The following is a 24,210-nucleotide window of genomic DNA, read 5'->3' on the forward strand; positions in this document are numbered from 1 at the left end:
TTTTATACTTTTTTTCTGTTTTATTAAGTTCTACTCATATCTTTATTATCTATTTTTCTATGTTCTCAGGGTTTATTGTTTTACTCTTCTGATGTCAATTAAAACACTTGGTTATTAATTTTAAGAAATCTTTTTAGTTATAAATAGTTGAACTTTTTGAAGATTCCAGCTTAGTTGTAAGTATCTAAGGGTCAGCTCCTCCACATTGCTGCTGGCCTAAGGCTTAGTTCACCCTATTGCAATGTATATATTGACATTTTTTCCCCTCGACTTTCTGTGTTTTGCTACTTCTCACTTTTCTTTGGAGAGAAGCCCTTTGAAATACCCTTAACTTATTTTACAGCCAATAAGTCTTTAAAATAATGTGTATTTTTTAAAGATAAATCTACTTATATAATTAGGCAGAAAATCTGATCTGCCATATTTTTAAAAACAGCATAAATTCACTCTTCTCCATGATTAATCTGCTGTATTACACGACCTTCGAGTTTTTAGCTTTATCAATGACAGGTACTTGAAAAATGTTTTAAAGATCCTACCCAGTCTTTTAAAACATCCTTGTTCCTTGTTTCAGTTCGAGTTTTATGTATATTTTCTGCCTTGCACCTGATTATTCCAACATCTGATGGATGGCCTTGGGAATCTAATTCTGGTATTGATTGTTTTTTGCTGATTCTCTCCACTTCTAGCTGATTTCCTCACTATTGTGTAAATTTAGATCATGAGCTCATGTTTAGCTAAACTTTATCTGTGGGAATGCTATAGGCCTGTGTTGAAGGTCTGCCTCTCCAGAAAGGGTTTAGTTTTGTGTTTGGAATACCACCGATTTGGGAGCATTTTAAGTTAATTTCTTAGCTTCTGTTTGCAAGACCGCACATAAATTTGCAACCCAAACACTGTGAACACAGATCTGGGGTTCAGAATTCTCAAGATTTCCTACCTGTTTCCTACCCAGAGCAGAGGCCAAGAGAATTTGGTCTTAGTTTCCCTTTGCCAGCAGATATTTTTTCTCCTGGCACACCCTTTCATTAAAGGTGAAGCTAGGGAGAGATAGGTTTAGTTCTAACTTCCCATCTAGTAGGGATGGAGTCTTACCTCCTGCCTCCCATGTGGTCAGGGCCGTTTAAAAACAAGTCTCTATGTCAGGTGTGTCAGTAAACTAGGGCCTGTATTCCAAATCCAGAGAGCTGCCTATTTTGTATGGCCTATGAGCTATGAATAATTTTCACATTTTAACTGGTAACATTTTAAATGGTTACGTAAGTACCTAAATAATATCCTCAATTTTGCCTCTTTGGTCTACAAAGCCTAAAATATTTGCCACTTGGCTCCATAAAAACAGGATTTCCAGCTTCTCTTCTAAGCTATCAAGATCTTCAATCCACTCCTAATATAGCTATAACTCTCACACATGTACCACCCTTCTTTCATGGGTCCTGGAAATTTCTACTGCATACTTCAAAAATCAACCACGCACTTAAAAATAAGTTGTGTACATTTAACCTAGCATACCTAACCCTTTTCCTTTAGGAGAGTTTTTCAAGTAACCTTGCCCACCGTATTCTTTAGAGCTTTATTAATAATGGCAAAAAATTAAAACAACTTAACATTCAACAAATGGGAATTGTTCATAACAATTATAGAAGCACATACAGTAGAAAACTATAAACTGTTATTGAAACAGTGAGACATAACTAGTTTTATTCTTAGAGAACTATGTGTATTTAGGTCCCTTTTGTATAAATAAGTATATTTCTGTGTACGTATGTATATAGTCATGTATTTATATACACATACATTATTTGTATGATATAGTTATATAAACATATGAAATACATACCTATACACATACCTTTGATTTATATTTGTATACATACACAGAAATATAATTATATATATTATATAGTTATATACATTGAACTGAAAACTGGTAGTATACATATATATCGTGTATAAATGTGTGTCTATGTGCATGTGTAGAAAAGCAGGTTGAGAGATATGGAAGCATGAGCTAGACAGGGTTCAAGATTGTAAAAGTAGTTATGTGTAGGTAGTGACGTTAAGGCCCATTTGATTGAAAATATTGCATATTTTTACATCAATTGTTATGATGAACAGATTCCTATGTAAATAAAATTATAAATAGCTATACATACTTGTATGTGTAATGTATAATTAAAATATATATAGTTTTATAGATGTATTATACTTATATTACATAATACAATTGTCTTATACTAATACATTATATGTTGTGTTATATAGAATATATTAACTATAGTGTATTATATCAGATAATAATAATTATATATTTATAATATATATATATAAATATATATATATTATGATATAATTGTTTTATAATCAATATTACAGGATATATCATATTAATATTATGAACATATTAACCATATAAATACATTTCATTACTCATGTATTTAGCATATAATATATGCTAGGCAAAAATATATGTTAATATAATACATAATTGTTATACATTAATATAAATATTAGTATATTACATTTATACATCAATATAATATTTAATATTGGTATATTTATATTATATTTAATATATACATAGTTAATGCTCTTTAAAGCCATCTGCTACAAGTAGAATAAGACCAGGAGTATGGCCAAAGCAAATTCTAAAAATATTAGATTACTTATATTCATTTATATCTCATTTTCCGGGAATCTGCATCTGGCTATTAGAGAGGACACACAGCAAAATCAACAAAAGTGCCCAGGAGGACATAGGATCCTTTATTTATCGGAACCTCAAAGGAAACACAGTGCTATCCAGTCCCCCGTCAAAGAGCCAAGAGCAAACCTTGAAGCATCCAGTAAAAGCCCATTCAAACAAAAAAGCTTTTCCACTTAAACTGGAAAAAGTTAAGTTCCCAAGAGACCCCCTACATCAACCACCGAAGCTCATTTGGCAGTAAAAACAGTAATGTTCACCGAACAACAAGAAACCCAAAACAATAGTTGTTTTAGCACAAACAAAATAAAGCAGCTAATTAGTGTCTCTCCTGTTTGAAAGAAGGGGGTGGGAAGTGGGCAGAAGACCTGATAGGAAAGATAAAAAGAAAAGGAAAAGGAAAATAAAAGTTTCCAGTTTGACACTCGAGCTGTCTTCTGCATCCATTTCGTCAAGACCACCAAGTCAATGTGGAGGCTTTTTCCTCCTTCCCTTTTCTTTTCATGAGACTGATCACAACCAGCACTGCAGAGTCCATCGAATTAAGGAATGCTGTTGCCTACATGTGTGAATGAGCTGTGAGTAAAGTACTGAAGTAGAGGACACCTAAAGTGAAACGTCTTCATGAATGTCCATGTGGCTGAGCAGGAAGTTAACCTTTCACAGATGTGCTAAAGAAGAAGAGTTGGCTTTTATTTTATTTACTTTTCCCTGCACTGTGTTGAATGACTATCATCTACAAGTTCAGGCTACTTTTTGCTGAGGATTAATGCACTGGGAGAGCTGAGAGAAAACTGAACAGTAGAGCTGTCTTTTTCTTGCACTTCACCTTACTTTCCCAAACTCTAAGTCTTTCCCTAATGCTTTCTCCTTTTTGTTGTAGTAAAATGAACAGAACACAAAATTCACCATTTTGATCATTTTACAATTCACTGTACCATTCAGTGGAATTTAGTACGGTCACAGTGTTGTGCAACTATCACCACTGTCCAGCTGCAAAACATTTTCATCACCCCAAGAGGAAACCTACACCCATCTTAAGGACTCATTCCCTATTTCCCTCTGTTCCAAACCCCTGGCAACCACTAATGTATAATATTTGCCGTGGGTATGGATCTGCCACTGCTGGACATTTTGCATAAATGGAACCAAACCATATGTAGCCTTTCGTGCCTGATGATAAGTTGTGCAGTGGTAGGAAAAACTAAAATGCGATGTACTGTAGGATGTATGTTTTACTGAAGTGGCTTGGTCAGATTATAATGATTTATAATAAAATCACGTAAAGCAAGCATCACAATTCTCCAGGAATGTTCTGAAGAATGCTAATGTTAATTATGAATATGTGAATCCCAAATCTTTCATTTGTATTGACATTATCTCACTAATTCCTCTCCCAACACTGCTATAACTAGAGTTGAGTTCTAAAATGTACCTTCCTCTTTTCCCATAGAAATTGTCCCACAATTTCAAAAAGTTCTCAAAGGTGAAAAAGTGCACACGACGTTTATCACGTTTGCAAATGCCAATGGAAATGCTAAGCTAACACTGTCCAAAATGCAATATTCTTCTGTGAGAGCACCCAACTTTAAACAAATACACATATTCTAAATACAGCTTAGATCTGTGACATGTTTTGGCCACTGAAGTATGAGCAGACATGATGGCCTTAAATGAGCAGAAGAGGCCTTAAACGGGCTTGTGCGGTTGGGCTCACCTCTTATGTTTCAGTGAACTTTTAGAGAAGACAGGGCCTGGGAGCTGCGGCCTCACAGTTGGGCTCCAGACGAAGAGGTGTGTGACAGACCTCAAACTGACCCAAAACACGGAGCAAAACTAGCCATCTAGAGGTCTAAAAGAGAGCCACTGCAGCTAGCCCATAGGTCCAAGAGAAATAAATTCTTGTTTATGTAACTGACTTTGGTGTGATTTGTTCCAAAGCATTATCACAGCAAGAGCTGACTAACACAACATCCTCCAAATCATTGTTATGTAAATGGATGCCACCATGCCTACATTTAAGGCAACTGTGTACTCAAATTGTGAGAATTCTTGAGCTCTTGGTGCCTCTCCAACACAATGTACATGGCTTAATTTCCACAAATAAGTTCACTAATATACCACAAAGATCTCTCTAAACTTATATTAAATGTAATGCAAAGTTCTTTCTTTTCATTTTCTGCTTCTACATAGTTAAAATGATGTTTATCAATGTAAAACGGTTCTTGCCGTTTGGCTTCTGTCGTTAGAGTCTTTTGAACTCTTTGGCTTTTCAGCTCCTAGGCTGTAACATTTGAATCAGCAAATGCCCCAAGGAGAAAAGCTGCACCAAGTGTCATGCTTGCGTCTGTGTTTCCCTTCTCTCCAGAACTTGGCCCACATGTCTTGGTGTCTCTCTAACATTCAGACGCCAGCGAACCGAAGTTTTCCTACTCTATCCAGCTTTTCTAAAATTTCTTTAGACTTCGCCTGATCTTATGTTATTATTCAACTATCATCTCAGTTACCCCTAGGAAGAAAATTTACAAGTTTTAGAGAAAACGGAGCCCTGGTACACTGTTGGTAGGAATGTAAACTGGTGCAGCCACTGTGGACAACAGTATGGAGGGTTCTCAAAAACTAAAAATAGAACTACCATATGACCTCGCAACTCCACTCCTGGGTATAAATCCAAAAAGAACAAAAACATGTGTTTTCAAAGACATGTATTTGAAAAGATACATGCACCCCAATGTTCGGAGCATCAGTATTTACAATTACCAAGATATGGAAGCAACCTAAGTGTCATCAACTGGTGAATGGATAAAGAAGATGCGGTACATATAACCAATGGCATACTGCTCAGCCTTAAAAAAGAAAGAAATTTTGCCATTTGCAGCAGCATAGATGGACTTGGAGGACATTGTGGTAAGTGAAATAAGTCAAACAAAAACAAACACTGTAGGATATCACCTATATATGGAATCTAAAAAATACAGCAATCTACAGAATATAACAAAAAGAAGGGGAGTCACAGATATAGAGAACAAACTAATGGTTGCCAGTGCGGAGGGGGAGGAGGGGGCAATACAGGGGTGGGGAAGTGAGAGATGTAAACTACTGGGTGTACGATAGGCTCAAACATGTACGGTACAACACAGGGAATATAGCCAATATTTTGTAATAACTGTAAATGTGAAGTAACCTTTAAAAAGTATATAAAAAATTTTTTAAACAGAAATCATACTGAAAATTGGAAACAATTTAACTGTCCATCAACAGGAAAATGCACATATAAATTATTGTATTTCCCTACACGGGAATCCTACATAGTGAGGAAAGTACATGAACTAGACAGATCTTTACGTGTCAGCATGGATGAACCTAGCAAAGATAACACTAAAAAGAGCAAGTAAGAAGAGAAAACATAGTAGAATACTCTATGAGGTTTAAGAATACTTAAAAATGTAGCCTAAGTAGAAAGACATCCATGCAGTGATGGAGACCAAGTTCAGAAGAGTGGTCACCCAGGGTCAGCTGGGGAGTGGCTGTGTTTGGGAAAGTGGTCACAGCAGGCTCTTCAACAGGAATGGTAATGGCTCAGTTCACACGCTGGCTGGAGGATGGAGGAGTGCCTGCGATGTTATAATGTGAGCACGCTGCATGTGAAAGCCATTGCTGACCACATCTAGGGGATCTGATACGCGGGAGCTGGTAGTGGGTGGAGGCATCCAGAAGGTGGTGGTAGAAGAGGAACGTCGTATGCATAACGCCTAAGGCCTGACCAGAGGACGACCACTGTTCTAGAAACTGGATACAAATCCAACTTCTACGGGCAATGTTAAAAGACAAACTGAGGCATATTTAAAATAAGACTTTACGTGAGCAAAAATAGATTCAATTCAGGCACCGCCAAAGCGGAAGCGGTGAGGAGCACTCCAGCCACAGGAGCTGCAGAGATGTTTATTTTAAAAGGGCAGAAGCAAAGCAAGGAAATGACTGACTTGCTATCGCTTTAAAGCCTAGTTGGTGGTTTGTGACTGGTTGTCCTCAGCGGTGTGCGTCACCCTGAGGCGTTGACAGGCTTAGATTTTGGTTGCTTTACGTAGGCGGCCGCATCACTAGAGCCACCGCAGGCTAACGGCCTCCTTGCAGGGTTCATTTACTAACCCCAATTGCCTGAGTCCTTACTCTGACTCGGTCACTTCACTCTTCCTACGCCTCAGTTTCTCTCCTGTAAAGTGGATATTCAGTAGTAAATTCTCTGTGGAGTTGTCAGTACAAAACAAAGTGATTATTAGTAACCACGATCATGTCCTGAATGCATGGAACACGTCACCATTTGCCAACTACCGTGTCAAGTTAGCAGAAACGACAGAAATTAAGAGCTCTCCGCATAAATTCACACACCCGTGCACCAGGTAAGGGACCACAGGCAGACGTTCACTCAGCCTTTCGTGTGTCCCTCACGGAGTGCACGCTCTCTCCTGGGCGGGGGGAGCACAGACACTTACGGGAGTTTACTTTTAAAATGCGTTGATACAACCAGGTCTCACTTTTGTTTGGATGAGTCAGCAAACGCTTTTTGGAAACCCCAAAGTCTCCACACCTCGTACGTTTCGCGCTGCCTTAGTCTCAGAGCTCCAGCCCCTACTCTTCAGGCCGCGTCACCATGGGAGACAGACAGGGCTGCGTGCGGACGCACGGCGAGCGTGCTGACGTCCTCGAGCCCCGCCCCCACGGTCCCGCCCGCTGACGTAAACCGCAGCCCCGCGGCGTGGAGGGCGTAGATGCCCGCGCCAACACCAGGCCATGCGGGGTCTCCGGAGCACGGCATGGGGGGGGGGGGTTGGCCTAGCTGGGGCCTGTGGCCCTATGTCTTCTGGCTGCGACGCCGGTCCTGCGCACGCTGTGGGGCCGCAGCCGCCGGGCGGTGGGCGCCCGAGGGGCCGGGAGGCGAGCCGGGTCCCCCAGGCGGGTGTGGGCATCGTGTCCGCATCCAGCGTCCCCGAGGCTGCGCTCGGGCCATGATCACTCGGTGAAGCTGCGCCCGGACAGCGCGGCCGACTTGTTCTCGCGCTCTGAGGACCAGTGCGCGCTGCAGGGCTCGGTGCCTCTGCCCGCCTTGCGCACTTCCCTGCGGGAGGGCCTGCTGGACTTAAGGCCGACCGCCTCCGCGGGGTGCACTGGGCGCCGCTCCTGAGCACCCGCTGCCCCTTCTCTGTATCCAGAGCTTCTTCCAGACACGGCTTGTCGAGACAGGTTTGTACTTCCCGCTTCCAGGGCCCCTCGTGTGGGCGCTGAGAAGCGGGGTTTTAAATGGTGCAAGGTGGAGGGTGGGCACTAGAACCAGTGCCCAGTGCCCGGGTGTGCGTGCACTAGACGAGGCGTGCGGCCTAGAACTCCTGCCAGCTCGGTGACCCCGGCCGAGTGCCTTAAGGCTTCAAGGTCTCAGTGTTCCCATCTGTAGCGTGGGCTTAACAGGACCCAGTCTCTGTGGTGGATACAAGGATGCAGTGTTAATGCTTCTAGACTCTACAAAGTAGAACACTTAGCACAGTTTGGAGCATCGTTAATTGTTGCACAGATGTTACCTGGTCTGTTGAATGACTTTGCCTGGTACACACCAAAGCGATTAGGAAATGGATATATCCCAGCTTCATTTCCTTTCCATTAAAACAGGGCTCAGGAAAAAAAATTTTTTTTTCAATAGTCGTATCATATAGTGCAAAGAGCACCGGTGTGAAGGCAACTTAGGGTTTGAATTCCAGGGCTTATGCTCTCTGCGGCCTGGGCAGGTTTCTTTTGCACTACAATCCCCACACTTGTAAAATGACATTAGTAACCACTCTTTCTGTGGGTTCTTAGAACTAATTAAGCAGGTTATGTGTGTAAAGTAGCCTGGCACTTGAATGAGTTGTCAGAACCAAGGGCTGCTGGAGAGGATGCTTCTGCCCTAGGTAATCTCCCCTTCTACTGGGCGGCAGGTAGACACAAGCACAGTAGTCAGTGCTGTGGAAGAAGTGAGTTCTGGTGCTACAGAGCACAGAATCTTTTTTTAAATTTAATTATTATTTTATATTGGAGGTTAGTTGGTGTACAATGTTGTGTTAGTTTCAGGTGTACAGCAAAGTGGTTTAGTTATTCATATATCCATTCTTTTTCAGGTTCTTTTCCCGTACAGTGTGTTCCAGGCTATGGAGTAGAGTTCCCTGTGCTGTGCAGTAGGTCCTTGTTGATGATCTATTTTATATAGAGTCGTGTGTCTATGTTAATGCCAAACTCCTAATGTATCCCCCCCCCCCACCTTTCTTTCCCCTTTGCAGAGCACAGAATCTTGGAAGGGAAAGTTCAGGGTAGGCTTCTTGGAGGAGGTGCCATCCTTTCTAAGGATATGTAGAAGCTCCTGGGGTGGCAGGAGAGAGCAGTGTGTGTTGAAGTTTGAGAAATATAAGAAAATATGGCAAAACTAATGTACAGGACTGGAACTCAGGGTTTGGGAAAGAAATGAGAGTTGATCCTGGAAACTTAGTGGGGCCCAAGAGATGGGGGCCTTGTTTGTCCTGTCAGAAGTTTGGATGTTTATCCTGAAGGCTGTGGGAAACACCAAAGAACAGTGAGATGGACTTGTGGTTTAGAGGCTCACTCGGACCTCCATGTGGAAGGCAGTTGATTTGGTGCAGGGTGAATTGTAATCTGAGGGTCCCACTTAAGTTATAAAAGGTGGGACTGGGTTTTGCAGATCTGAGAGAGAATGGGTGAGGCCTGGTGACCAGTTAGAAAAGGGAGGGCAGCAAGCGTGGGTGACAGTTTACAGCTGCATCTTTTTGAGAGATACAGAGCACAGTAGAAAGGGATTGGGGGTGGCGAGAGGATCTTACTTCATCTTCAGTGCTTTAGAGGGGCCTGGTAGACGGGCCTGGACCCAAGGTACAGATCTGGGCTTTTTGGGAGGACAGGTGTTTGAAGGCATGGTAGAGACTTAGGTTATCCACAAGAAGATCCAAAGAATCATAGGTCTGAGAGATTTTTAAGTGGGTATATTTGAGGATGTTTATAAGCTGTGAGAAAGTAGCCAGCAGAGGAAGGGTGTAAAGATCTAGGACAGGAAATGATTGTTCATTTGTTTTCGAAAAGCTGATACTTACCTTGTGCCTGGCCCTTTTCTAGGATCTGGGGTTCACACCATCTGTTATCTCTTCTGCAAGGACAGTTCAACTCATCCCCTGGTGAAGAGAAGTCAGATTATTCTTTGCATCCCATTCAGGTATAAGAACTGTTCTGTACCTATGAAGGGACTTTACTTAACCCGAGTAATAAGTTAGAAATCAAAAGAAATTAGAGCTGGAAGGGACCTTAAAGGCCACTGTACTTAATTTTGCCTAATATTTTACATTGAATGTAAGAAAAATTTATTGTAGAGCCCATTCTCTTCAGAGTTCCTTCACTGAACTTTCTTTATGTCTTGCATCCAGTGGGTCTAGCTTGTAAATTTTGGCCTCCTTCTAAATTTGCTTCTTCATCCATATTACATTTTGCCCAGACTATGGCAGAAACTCCTGGGTGGTTTCACGGCCCCTGGGTTCAGTTCCTCTAAGTTCATCTGCCTACTCGGGTTAAGTGATCTTCTAACATAAAAAGATGTGCTTAAAATAATGCTGCTAATGGCTTGCCCACACAGAGTTAGTGCATACTAGCCGCCCAGCGTGTGCTCTGCACGGAGGCGTGTAGTCTGAACTGTGTTCGGCCAGGCCTCATAGGGCTCTTTGCCCTGAGGAAGGGGAGCTTTTTGTGATCACTCCCTTGATCTAGTCGGTCCTTCAGCAGTGGGGAGCCTTTTTCTAATCAGCGGAGGCACCCTTACTCAGCCAGTGGTAGGCCCAGGTCTCACCACCTGTGGGATACAAGCCATGCTCTCTCCCAGGCTTGCTTGGGCCAACATCTCTATTTTCATTTCTGTCTCTTCTCACACTTGGACCCCTGGTCTTTAGTCATCCCCACCTGCAGTATTTACAGTGCCCAGCAGGAGTCAGGCTTGAGTGTCTTTCACAGATGTTCCCTCTGCAGTTAATGCACCTCCTACTCCACAACTCGGCATAGCCTCATCTTTCTAGACTGTACTTCAGGGTTATCATGAAGCCGTCACTTAGATATAACTTTTTGCCTTCATAGGAACCTCTGTGCATAAAGGTTACGTTTATTTATCTCATGTGATTGAAATTTTGAGTTTATACATCTTCCTCCTTAATGAAGGCTTTAAGGGCAGGAGTCGTTTCTAATCCTTAGCACAGAGCAGATGCTTTTGTTTTTATTTAGATGCTTTTTAATGAGGATAAAATGCATGGTTTAAATCACTCATTTTACAATAATTTTCCTTTAGGTTGTGACAGACATAAAGTTTACAGAAGTCGTGTTCCTGCGATAAGAAATAAAGATGTGACCTTCCAGTTGTGTAAAGCTCATAAATGCTGTGTAAGTGTGTCGGGTGCGCTAAGGAACGTGGAGCTAAGTGGGCTAGTTGTGAGAGAGAGACTTAACTATGTTAACAAAGGTAAGCCTTCATTGTGTCCTGCCAACATTTGATAGTTGCATTTGGGGCGAACTAAACCAATAAAAGTTTAAACTGTTCCTCCCCATTAAAGGGATTGAATAATTGGCTTCTTTGGTGCACCTGTGTCTTGTGAATTGTCCAGTTGGGGATGGAGGTTTAGAAAGTGAGTTTCAGTCTTATTTAAGTCTCTTCCCATCAGACTGGTCTCGTGATTTCCTACACACCATGTCTGTCTATATTTTCCTGTCTACCTTTTCTTGGTGTTGTTCAGGCCTGGATTGTCTCCTGTACCTGCTCAAACCTTGGTCCATTCTCATTTGTACCATGGAAGTTTGTCATGCTGGATACTGTCAGAATTAATCTTACTTAAGTTTGTGTTAAGCCACAAACCACATGTTTTGTATATTTTCTGTTTTTTCTGTTTGTTTATATTTTTATGGTTTCTCTTCAAGAAATATTATGGGAAGGGAAATAGCAAGATGTAAGAGCAAAAAAGTCATCATTCTCTTTAAATTGTTAGAACATCTATCTGCAATCATAATTATGACGCACTGTGGTATGTGTTAAAATAGGAAATATATGTAACGTCCCGTAGGAGCAGCAAACTCAGTGGTGTTGGTGAGGGTGTGTCATGGAAGTAATCACAAAGCAGGTGACTCTTGATTAGGGTCCTGAAGGATTGGTGTGCCTTCCCTGTGTCCAGTAGTGGTCTGGAGGGGTCAGGAAGCCTGCCTTTCAATGTGAGGGAACAGAGGGTTTGAGGTCCTCTCTCTTCTATTGCTCTAGTACACTGCATAGCAGCTAATAAAATACTGGGTTTATAGTTGACATTTAAATCGCTCATCAAGATCATCAAGATTGGCATGTATCATTGGAAATGAAAATCGGAGGAGTCTTATGCTTTTTAGGTTTTTCTTTTTTCTTCCTTTGTCTCAAAAGTATGTAGTACTTTACTGAGTGGTTGGGAATAATGTTTGCAGTATTCAGTGTATTCAGTTTTAGTACCTAAATAGAATTAAACTGTTGCTGTAAACTGGAATAACACTTTGTTACTGACAAGTTTTAGGATGCATCAGTTCATCAATTACCTGTTTGGGAAGATTGTAATTAATGATTTTAAGAATGTGGCTATAAACCTCCAATTGACTCAAGAAAAGCAACTAAGTCAAGCTTGACAAATGTATAGGCTCTTCATCTTATTGTGTGTGTGTGTGTGTGTGTGTGTGTGTGTGTGTTTCCTTTTAGTTACTTGTCAAGGTATAAAGAACTCTATCACTGTGAAGACAGTAAACTTCACGGGGTATAATCTGACATGGCAGGGAACAGATCACATGGTCAAGATCTTAAAGGTGATTTTTATGTTTAAACTTTCATGAAAACATATGTGATTGAAGCACATTAACATATTGATACAGATGGCAGTTAATTTTTGTCTTTTCATACATGTGAGTGCAGCTTTTGTTTTGTAGAAAGAATATGACCAAATGGTGATGTGAATTGCTGTTGCATAAACTATAGTGTTGAATCCCCAGTGTTTGCACTTGAGTTTAACAACTCTGTGGTTTCCTATCTTCTTCCTGAGACACTTAATCTCAGGTCCGTCCTCATTACACAGTGGTCAATTAGAGAACGATTAGTATCACCATTTAAACAAGTGAGACTGAAATCTCAACCATCCTGAACATAGGAACTGAAGGGGCCTCTCAGCCGTTCAGAGAGTTATTACCAAGCCAGTCGGCTTAATGCTGTTCAGTTTTCTCCATAGCAGAGCCTTCCAGGTCCTTCTTTTGAGCTTATTTATTTTTATACACAATTCTGTATGGATACTGTACATAATACTAAATAGTTGTATTAACTGGGTTTAACTGGTGATGTATTTACATGAAGATCTAACTTTGTTTTGTTGATATCTTTTTAGGGGCTTTCCATTCATCAAAGCTCGTGATGTATCTAATCAGTTGCTGGTGTGTAGCTATCATATAGGGCTTGAATTGGGAAAGGTGGATGGTCATTCTTCTTGCTTTTTAAACTGACAGAGCCTTACATGAAGCATTTCCCTCTCTGAAATAAGTCCATGTAAAACATGTTTGGTCGCTCTCCCAATGCAACTGTGTAGTTGTGTGGATTTGGCACACAACTGGCAGCCTTGTGGTTACGTCTGTAAACAAGGAAGCCTGTTTTCCAGTCCGCAAATCAGCTGTTACCCAGTGAAACGAACTTGACTGCCATTTCTGACCCCTCACATGGAGCTGTCGTACTCAAGAATGTTCACATGTTTTCAAGAAACGTTGTTTGCGGGCTATATGTACAAATTCCTGATCTGAAAGCCAATATAAAGCAACATCTCCCAAACCTCTGCTCTCTCACCAAGGCCACACACATTCCCTCGCTTATGGCCTCATGGCAAGCTAATACTGTCAGTATCAGATTCTCCTTCCCAGTGGTCTTGGGAGACTGCATAGTTGCTCTGTGAAAGGCACCACTGCTGAGGTTGAGAGAAGAGCATCTTGGGTGTCAGTCCTGGCCTTGCGTTCCCGGAGAGAGGGCTGTGCACCCCGTTCTCCTGTTAGGGTTTTCCTATGCTGCAGGGTTTGCTGCTGCTTGTCAAAATGATGCCCTAGTGAATTGTTTTCTGTGTGGTTATATAATCCCAGCACACTTGTTTATGATCTGTAGACTTTTATGGGGTTGTGGCCAGGTCAGTTGTTTTGTTTTTTTGGGTTTTTTTTTTTGCGGTACGCGGGCCTCTCACTGTTGTGGCCTCTCCCGCTGCGGAGCACAGGCTCCGGACGCGCAGGCTCAGCGGCCATGGCTCACGGGCCCAGCCGCTCCGCGGCATGTGGGATCTTCCCGGACCGGGACACGAACCCGTGTCCCCTGCATCGGCAGGCGGACTCTCGACCACTGCGCCACCTGGGAAGCCCAGGTCAGTTTTTAAATGTTTGGAAATGTCCTATTGAACAACATTGCAGTGGCAGTGAAGCTTGATGGGAGAATTGTATTACTGTTGCCCTAGTTTTGGCTTAAGGGTGGTGAGAAGATGAAATTTTTGATGGGTCATTTTTAGTTGTGTATGTGTATGTGATTTAGTTTTTAAAATTCTAATGTCTATTATTCACAGCTTAGATATGTTGACTTTCTGATTTTTCATCAGTCCCTTTGCTGATGTATTTTCCTTGGGAAAACTACATTGTCTTCCAGAGTGTTTTTGTCTGATGGTGAAGAATAAATTTTTCATTTGCAGTATAAAGTTGATCTGAGAAAAAAATGTTTACCTTGGATCTTCACTTGGCTTCTGTGAAAGAAACTTAAAAAAATAACATGGGCAATTCCCATTATTAATCCTAAGCACGTACAACAGAGGTCTGTACAGTAACATAGCAAAAATAAGTTCCTGTAATTTTACTTAGTCATTGCCTGTTTTAGACTAATTAATCAATAAATATTTATTGAATGAATGAATGAAAGATAATTTGAGATCAATGGTATTTCCTACCACTGTGGCTCATTCCATACAACATAATTGAGGGGTTTAAAAAATACTTGCTGAGTGGCAGTGAAAGGACAAATGAGGTTGGAGGGGATAAATACATGCACACAGTTAAGTTATTTGCTCTAAGAATGCATCTAAGCCTTTGGTTTTCTGACAAAGAAAAGAGAAGTCTGCACTTACCCAAGAGGAAGGAAACTGGTAAATCACGTGAAAGGGGCTCCCTCTGAGGCAGCTACCGTAGGCCCCGCGGCTTCGCCTTCACCATGGCCTTCACGCCCGCCACGCTAAGCATGCCGCCCTCGCAGGTGCGCCAGAACTACCACGCCGACTGCGAGGCCGCCGTCAACAGCCATTTCACCCTGGAGCTCCACGCCTCTTTCGTGTGCCTGGCTGCGGCCTTTTACCTCGACCGCGACGACGTGGCCTTGAAGCACTTCAGCCGATTCTTCCTGCGCCGCTCACACGAGCACAGCGGGCGGGCCCGGGTCCTGAAGTGCCTGCAGAACCAGCGCGGGGGCCGCCTCAACTTCCAAGACATCAGGAAGCCAGTCAGTGACGAGTGGAAGAGCGGCCTCAAGGCCATGAAGTGCGCCTTGTTCCTGGAGAAGCAAGTGACGCGGAGCCTGCTCCACTGCACCAGCTGGCCACCGACAAGTGTGACCCCCACCTGCGCCACTTCCTGGCAACTCACTACCTCAGCCAGTAGGTGGCGTTCATCAGAGAGCTGGAGGGTCATGTCACCACCCTGAGCATGATGGGGGCCCCGGACGTCGACGTGGCGGGGTACCTCTTTGACAAGCTCACCCTGGGCGACAGCGACAAGAAGAACTGAGCCTGGACTGGACCTCCCCAGAGCCACGGGGAGACCAGAGCCCTGGTCACCGTGCCTGCCATGCAGACAGCAATAGTGCCCTTGCAGAAGAAGTTCACTTAAGTTTTGGTTTTGTTTTTTTTTTTTGCAAAAAGTGCAGGACTCTTTTCCTGGACTTTATCACTTAAGTTTTGTTCTCCCAGTTTTTCCGTTTCTTCCAATAAAGTTATTGGTTCATAAATAAATAAAGGTCTCTGGTTGATTCATGTGGGCAGATCTCTCATTTTTAAGTTTTAAAACAGGTATCCAGGAGTTTCTGAACACAGCCATACCCCAACCATATGCAGCTCAGGATCTCCACAGTGGGAGGGAGAAGGTGTTCCATGGGGCCCTGGAAAACACAAAATCAGTCTTCCCCTTATAAATAATGTAGGTATATGGGGGTAGACTGGGGTGGGCTGGGGTGAGGTAGGGGTACCTGGTGAATGTGGGTGCATGTGCATAGTGAAAGTATAGAACCATAGCCTGAAAATCATGATTGCAGTTGCCTCTGGGGAACAAGTGAAGGGAATGGGATTGGGCAGGGATTAAAATAAAGGGTGTCTTCAGTTTCACCTGAAATGTTTATGTGCATTAATTATGCAAATACTAATGGTTAAGTATGAGTAGCAAGATGGGGGGTGGAGGGGTTTGGAAGTCTGAATGGCGGAGTATCTCTTTGACAAGTTCACTCTGGGCAACAGTGATAATGGAAAAATGAGTGTTAGGCTGTATTGCTCAGAAACATGGGGGTGACTTCCCATGGTCACCCACGCCTGGCATGCATGTTGTAATAACAAAACATCCACTTATATATGTTTTCTTTCTTGTATCATATGTATATAGGCATGCTTGTGTGTGTGTGTGTATATATATATATATATATGTATATACATATATATATATATATATATATTTTTTTTAATTCCAACCAGCAGCAGAGTTCATTTTGAAGTTCATTAGGAAGACGCCCTTTGTTGAAAAGCAGTTTGGCGATCACGTTACTGGAAGTGATATAGCTGCTTCCTAGACCTTTCCTGAGCCTGGCTGTATTTCTGCCCTTGGGTTTCATATATCCAACTTTGATTTAGTTTTTGTTATTTGCTACCAAGAGGACCTAAGCTAATATGTCTTATTATCAACACACTTTTACCAGCCTCCACTGTATTTACAGTAGAGTAAATAGCTCCTCTAGGGTAGTAAATGACATTTTCCCCTTTATCCCTACTACAGAGTCCACTGCACGGAAAAAGGATCAAGGGTGGAAGGGATCAAATAAGAACAATTTCCCGAATGGAAATACAGAATACTGAAGCCTGCTACCATATGCATCTCTTCTCACCTAAAAGTGTTTTCCTCATAATTTACAGAATTTTAATTCCTTAGATCAGCCTTCCCAAGACTGTGTTCAGTATCAGCCAGTGCCTCAGAAACATTCACAAGTGTTCAGTGGAAAACTTGTATTAATCGAATTAGCAGGATTTTTTGTTTTGTTTTTTCAGCTTTTGTTTACTTTAGGAACTTTATGTCTGATGTAAAAAATATACATTTTGAATGTATACCATGGGGATAAAATATTCAGTGTTTCCCAAACATTCTGATCATGGGATTCTTTTTCTACCAAATCTCACAGAACAGTATTCCAAAGAAAATAGCTTTGGAAAAAACGTTAAAAGGTCCCACTGTGGCCTTCACTGGTGGTGCAGCGGTTAAGAATCCGTCTGCCAATGCAGGGGACACAGGTTCGATCCTTGGTCCGGGAAGATCCCACATGCCGCGGAGCAACTAAGCCCATGTGCCACACTACCGAGCCTGTGCTCTAGAGCCCGCAGGCCACAACTACTGAAGCCTGTGCACCTAGAGCCCGTGCTCCGCAACAAGAGAAGCCACCGAAATGAAAAGCCCATGCACCACAATAAATAGCCCCCACTTGCCGCAATTAGAGGAAGCCCGCATGCAGCAACAAAGACCCAACGCAGCCAAAAAATAAAAGTAAAAAAAAAAAAAAAAAGGTCCCATCGTGTGTTGTTCCAGAAGCACATACCTGGTAGCTAAACTTCATTCACTTTCACTTAGAGATTATGAGAAACTGGAACCTTTGCTGTGAAGGTTTCAGCACAGTAAGCTTTAGACAGTAAGTGTAATGCAGGGCCCTCACCATGACAGTGGGTAGATATCACACACATCCATTTTGTTTCCTGAAAGGTAACTCCCAACACTGTGTTTTTCCATCTACTGTAATTTCCATTTCTAAATGAATGGCTTCTGGGAATGATAACACTGATATTTCTCCAGCACTTATATCAAAGTCAAGAGAAAGTTTAAGGCTGCTAAGTAGTTTACATTTTTCACCTCCCTCTACCTATGTATTCATCTCACCAGCAGCAGAATTCTTCATTTATTTTCCAGACTAGATTGCTGAATTTTGGTCAGTAATACACCTTTTGGTCAAAAACAGTCTGTGCCTGCATCTTTTTGAAAATAAGATGACTGTTCCTCTCACCAAAGCATGCTGAAATTTCTCAGAATTCAGACATTTAACTATAAGAAAAAAATAAGGCATACATACTACAAAACATTGTATTAGTAAAGTCCAAGATTGTTAAATAAATATATAGTAAGTAATGTGTTTAATGTGTAGCATGTTTTTCCTCCAGTAGAGATGATCAACATTATTCACATCATTATTTGATTTTTGAATGAGCACCTTATTGCAATGCATTCCTCTTTAGGTTCAATGCAGGACTTATCAAGTTTCTCTCCAGCCCTAAAATACATGATGCAATTCTATGAATTGAAACTGCATCATTCCCAAACAATAGTGGGCATGAGACAATATCAAAAATCTTGCATATTTTTAAACTTTAAATGTGCTCCCACAACAACTCGTAGGTATCAATTCTCATGACACCTCCAGTGAATTTGATAAGCTATTTTATTCCCAGGCAGATTCAGCATAATACAAAACTATTATTTTCTCAATATGAGAAATATTCCATCACTTCAATACCTGATTATATAAGGCTGGAAAATAAGAAGGTGATTAAAGTAAGCTTCTCAACAAGAATAGTGTTTCAGTCTGGCCCATTTTATTAACCACAACTTTAATTTGGCTACTGTTTGGCTGATTAATTCGATTCAACAAGCATTTACTCTTTTTTGTTTTAAATAAAGTCCAATATTCTCAACTGTTTATTCTATTTTATTTTATTTTATTTTATTTATTTATTGGCTGCGTTGGGTCTTCATTGTTGCGCATGGGCTTTCTCTAGTGGTGGGGAGCGGGGGCTACCCTTCGTTGTGGTGTGCAGGCTTCTCATTGTGGTGGCTTCTCGTTGCAGAGCAGGCGCTCTATGCATGTGGGCTTCAGTAGTTGCAGCACGTGGGCCCTAGAGAGCATGGGTTTCAGTAGTTGTGGCATGTGGGCTCAGTAGTTGCGGTGCAGGGGCTCTAAGGTGTGTGAGCTTCAGTAATTGTGACTCACGGGCTCTAGAGCGCAGGCTCAGTAGTGTGGCGGCCAGGCTTAGCTGGTCCGCGGCATGTGGGATCTTGCCAGACCAGGGCTCAAACCCATGTCCCTGCATTGGCAGGTGGATTCTTAACCACAGCACCACCAGGGAAGTCCCAATCATTTATTCGTAATAAATGAGTTTGTGCTGGGGAATCAAAGTTAAATAAGACATGTACTTGGTCCAGTTAAACTAAATATATTAGCACTTTGCCAATTTTCTAAGAGGAAAATACAAGTCCAATATGAGGTTATTTTAATAAACAAGTAAATCAGTAGTATAGCTAGGGAGTGTTTTCATTTATTACTCTCCATTTTATCTTTATAAAGAGGTATGCTACCCAGTCGTTCAACAAACTCACAAATGGGAATGCAGCAATTTTTAATAAGTATGAGAAATAATGTAGGCCACCCATTCTTCCTCTCTGAATGGTGGACTCTAAATGAATCTAAAGCATCATCAAAAAAAAAATAAAATAAATCAAAAAAAATAAAGCATCATCATAATGACCATCATCTGGGTAAATTATGCTGTCGAAATAATATGTTAAGGAACTTCCTCTTCCTAATAAAAAGGAATGTTACCTGATGGGGAGAGAGAATTTGGGGAAGAGCAATAATACAACATGATCAACAGATTAAATTTTACAAACAAGGACACTCATTTGTTTACATATTTTACACTGCTGTTGCCTAGAGACAGAGGAGGCACCTGAAGGTATATTTTACTACTGTGGGTCACACAGGAGTCTTCTAAGGAACTGGTATAAAAACATCTTTCCAAAACTAGTAAAAAAAAAAGTTATTTCCACTGTAGATTGGAACCTGTAAGTAATCTATAGGTAAATGTAACCTAAAAAAAATTAGGGCAGCCTTAATGGCAGTTCTTTATATAAGAAAGAAATACATACTTGCTGAAAACTTTTACAGCATCACTAGCTTGCATCCACTAATAAAAACAGCCTACACTTTTTTTTTTACATCTTTATTGGAGTATAATTGCTTTACAATGCGGTGTTAGTTTCTGCTTTATAACAAAGTGAATCAGTTATACATATACATATGTTCCCATATCTCTTCCCTCTTGCGTCTCCCTCCCTCCCACCCTTCCTATCCCACCCCTCTAGGTGGTCACAGAGCACCGAGCTGATCTCCCTGTGCTATGCGACTGCTTCCCACTAGCTAGCTATTTTACGTTTGGTAGTGTATATATGTACATGCCTCTCTCTCGCTTTGTCACAGCTTACCCTTCCCCCTCCCCATATCGTCAAGTCCATTCTCTAGTAGGTCTGTGTATTTATTCCTGTCTTACCCCTAGGTTCTTCATGACATTTTTTTTTTCTTAGATTCCATATATATGTGTTAGCATATGGTATTTGTCTTTCTCTTTCTGACTTACTTCACTCTGTATGACAGACTCTAGGTCCATCCACCTCACTACAAATAACTCAATTTCATTTCTTTTTATGGCTGAGTAATATTCCATTGTATATACGTGCCACATCTTCTTTATCCATTCATCCGATGATGGACACTTAGCGTGTTTCCATCTGCTGGCTATTGTAAATACAGCTGCAATGAACATTTTGGAACATGACTCTTTTTGAACTTATGTTTTTTGAATTATGGTTTATGGTATATGCCCAGTAGTGGGATTGCTGGGTCATATCATAATTCTATTTGTAATTTTTTAAGGAACCTCCATACTGTTCTCCATAGTGGCTGTACCAATTCACATTCCCACCAGCAGTGCAAGAGTGTTCCCTTTTCTCCACACCCTCTCCAGCATTTATTGTTTCTAGATTTTTTGATGATGGCCATTCTGACTGGTGTGAGATGATATCTCATTGTAGTTTTGATTTGCATTTCTCTAATGATGAGGTTGAGCATTCTTTCATGTGTTTGTTGGCAGTCTGTATATCTTCTTTGGAGAAATGCCTATATAAGTCTTCTGCCCATTTTTGGATTGGGTTGTTTGTTTTTTGCTATTGAGCTGCATGAGCTGTTTATAAATTTTGGAGATTAATCCTTTGTCAGTTGCTTCATTTGCAAATATTTTCTCCCATTCTGAGGGTTGTCTTTTCATCTTGTTTATGGTTTCCTTTGTTGTGCAAAAGCTTTGAAGTTTCATTAGGTCCCATTTGTTTATTTTTGTTTTGATTTCCATTTCTCTAGGAGGTGGGTCAAAAAGGTTCTTGCTGTGATTTATGTCACAGAGTGTTCTGCCTATGTTTTCCTCTAAGAGTTTGATAGTTTCTGGCCTTACATTTAGGTCTTTAATCCATTTTGAGCTTATTTTTGTGTATGGTGTTAGGGAGTGATCTAATCTCATACTTTCACATGCATGTCCCTGTCCAGTTTTCCCAACACCACTTATTGAAGAGGCTGTCCTTTCTCCACTGTACATTCCTGCCTCCTTTATCAAAGATAAGGTGACCATATGTGTATGGGTTTATCTCTGGGCTTTCTATTCTGTTCCATTGATCTATCTTTCTGTTTTTCTGCCAGTACAATACTGTCTTGATTACTGTAGCTTTGTAGTATAGTCTGAAGTCAGGGAGCCTGATTCCTCCAGCTCTGTTTTTCATTCTAGGGATTGACTTGGCTATTCGGGGTCTCTTGTGTTTCCATACAAATTGTGAAATTTTTTGTTCTAGGTCTGTGAAAAATGCCAGTGGTAGTTTGATAGGGATTGCATTGCATCTGTAGATTGCTTTGGGTAGTAGAGTCATTTTCACAATATTGATTCTTCCAATCCAAGAACATGGTATATCTCTCCATCTATTTGTATCATCTTTAATTTTTGACTCTTAATGGACATTTGGTTTGTTTTCAGTTTTGTGCTAATGCAAATCATGGACAGGAATCCTGCTGTACTGGTTATTCTGGTGCATTTACACAGGGCACGGGTGAGGGCTGCTGGCTCACAGGCTATTTATATACCTTCAGTTGATGGAGAGTGCTAAATGCTTTCCAAAGTAATTGTGTTGATTTGTACTCCAGTGTAAGCAGGGTAGAAGATTCCCATAGTACTCCAGGTCTACAATACCTGATACTACCAGATTTTGTGTATTTGTCCAGCTCATTGGCATGTAGTTTCCTTGGTTTTGACTCACTTTTCTCTTATTACTTAATGAAGTCATACGCTTTTCTGTGTTTACTGGCTGTTTGGATTTCCTTTTTTATGAGGTTTACGTCAACTATTGTTATTTCTTATTATTACTTTTTATTATTTTTTTATTTTTGGCTGTGTTGGGTCTTCACTGTTGCGTGCAGGCTTTCTCTAGTTGCGGCGAGCGGCGGCTACTCTTCACTGCGGTGGCTTCTCTTGTTATGGAGCACAGGATCTAGGCACGCGGGCTTCAGTAGTTGTGGCACGTGGACTCAGTAGTTGTGGCTCACAGGCTCTAGAGCGTAGGCTCCATAGTTGTGGCGCGTGGGCTTCACTGCTCCGCGGCATGTGGGATCTTTCCGGACCAGGGCTCGAACCCATGTCCCCTGCCTTGGCAGGCAGTTTTTAACCACTGCGCCACCAGGGAGGTCCAACTGTTGTTATTTTGAATTCTTCTCCATTTCCAAGTAATACTCTTACATGACTATTATCTCACTAAATTGGAGGCATTATCTGTTCACTTTCTAACTTACTAATAAGTAAGGGTTTAGTTCCTTTACACTCTTTCCTATGTCCACACTGCTCAGTAAAGTTAGGTCATCATGAATTATTCCAGTGCTCGTGATCTCTTTGACTTGTAGTGATATACTTAAGAACCTACATTGTTGATCAACTATAAACGCTCTCAACATCACGCTTTGTAAAATGAGGACATTCATACCATCTTCCCTTTTTCCTACCTCCTGTCTACCTTCCAAACCTAGCTTTTACGTTGTCAAAGTTGAAGTTTATATTCTGTTCTATGTGCAGTTAAGTCTTCTGTTATTTGAAAGTCAGTATGGAGTAAGGTTTAAGAGAACAGGTGGAGAGCCTAAACTCAAAGCCTCGATCCAACCTTAAATTAGGTACAGCCTGGGCAAGCTCCTTCCCTGTCTTAGCTTCCTGTTCTCAAAAGTGGGAATGATACTAGCACCAACCTCATAAGGCTATTCAGAGAATTAAATGAGTTAATATATGCAAAAACACTTAGAGCCTAATATATACTAAGTACATACTAGTACACAATACATTTCAGTACATACCAAGTTAATACTAATACATACTAAGTATAGTTTACGTTAGTTATTTGTGATTACATGCAAGTTGACAATAAAAGCTGCAAACCAAGACAGCATTGCCATTATTACAATGAGATTAATATTGCCCACTGCAGATGTACTGTGTCTCTGGTACAGACTACACCTCATTCCATACTGTGCCAGTGTCACTGCCCTTGTGCAGGGTGACCACATACCCCAAACCACCTTGGTCTGTTCCAGTTTATACCTGTTGTCCTGATGTTACAGCATTAGAGTGCCTCCTTACACTATTGAAGTGTAAGGAGTTTGGACAAGTTCTGGTTTGGACAACAAACTAGATAGGTGGTCATTACCCCTGTGTGTCACTGAAAAGGGGCACATCTATAGTGTCAAGTTTAAGTGGATTCTTCCCTTCCTCACCAATAGTAGGTTAAAAATCAACCATAGTTTAGTTGGCTTCAGGTTTATGTCCGTATAGCCCTTTCTCCTCTGGAGTTCAAGTTCCTTCTCCTCTTCCTCTCCCTCCTCCCTTCAAACAGTGCCTAATACCTAGCAAGTACAATATGCCTCAAGGTGTTTCTAAGCTCTCAATCACACAATCAATAGAAGCCTCTCCACTCTAGACTAGCTGCAATCTGCACTGAATCCCCTATTACCTTCCTTCTTGGTTTATTGCCTCATTTTGCTGGATTATTTCTATAAATAGCTTAAGGTGTAGCATAGGAGGTCAATTTTTCAAATTTCTTTGTGTACAAAATATCTTCTTCAGCCTCCACTTATGACTCATAGTTTGGCTGGATACAAACCCCTAGGGTGAAAATTATGTGCCTGAAAAACTTTGGAGGTATCTTTCTAATGCCTTCCAGGATCCATGGTGCTGATGACAAGTATGATAAAGTCAGATTTAAATTTTTTTTTTTTTTTAGGTGACCAG

The 24,210-nt window shown here is 41.2% G+C and overlaps 1 pseudogene across 1 annotated transcript; it reads left to right on the plus strand.

The window, feature by feature from the left end:
* Positions 1–14,990: 14,990 nt before the first annotated feature.
* Positions 14,991–15,926, plus strand: LOC309806674 (ferritin heavy chain-like; annotated as a pseudogene). The gene has a single exon. The product of its transcript is annotated as a ferritin heavy chain-like (transcript).
* Positions 15,927–24,210: the final 8,284 nt, after the last annotated feature.

This window comes from Mesoplodon mirus (assembly GCF_964341445.2).
Source record: "Mesoplodon mirus genome assembly, chromosome: 1".
Classification (NCBI taxonomy): domain Eukaryota; kingdom Metazoa; phylum Chordata; class Mammalia; order Artiodactyla; family Ziphiidae; genus Mesoplodon; species Mesoplodon mirus.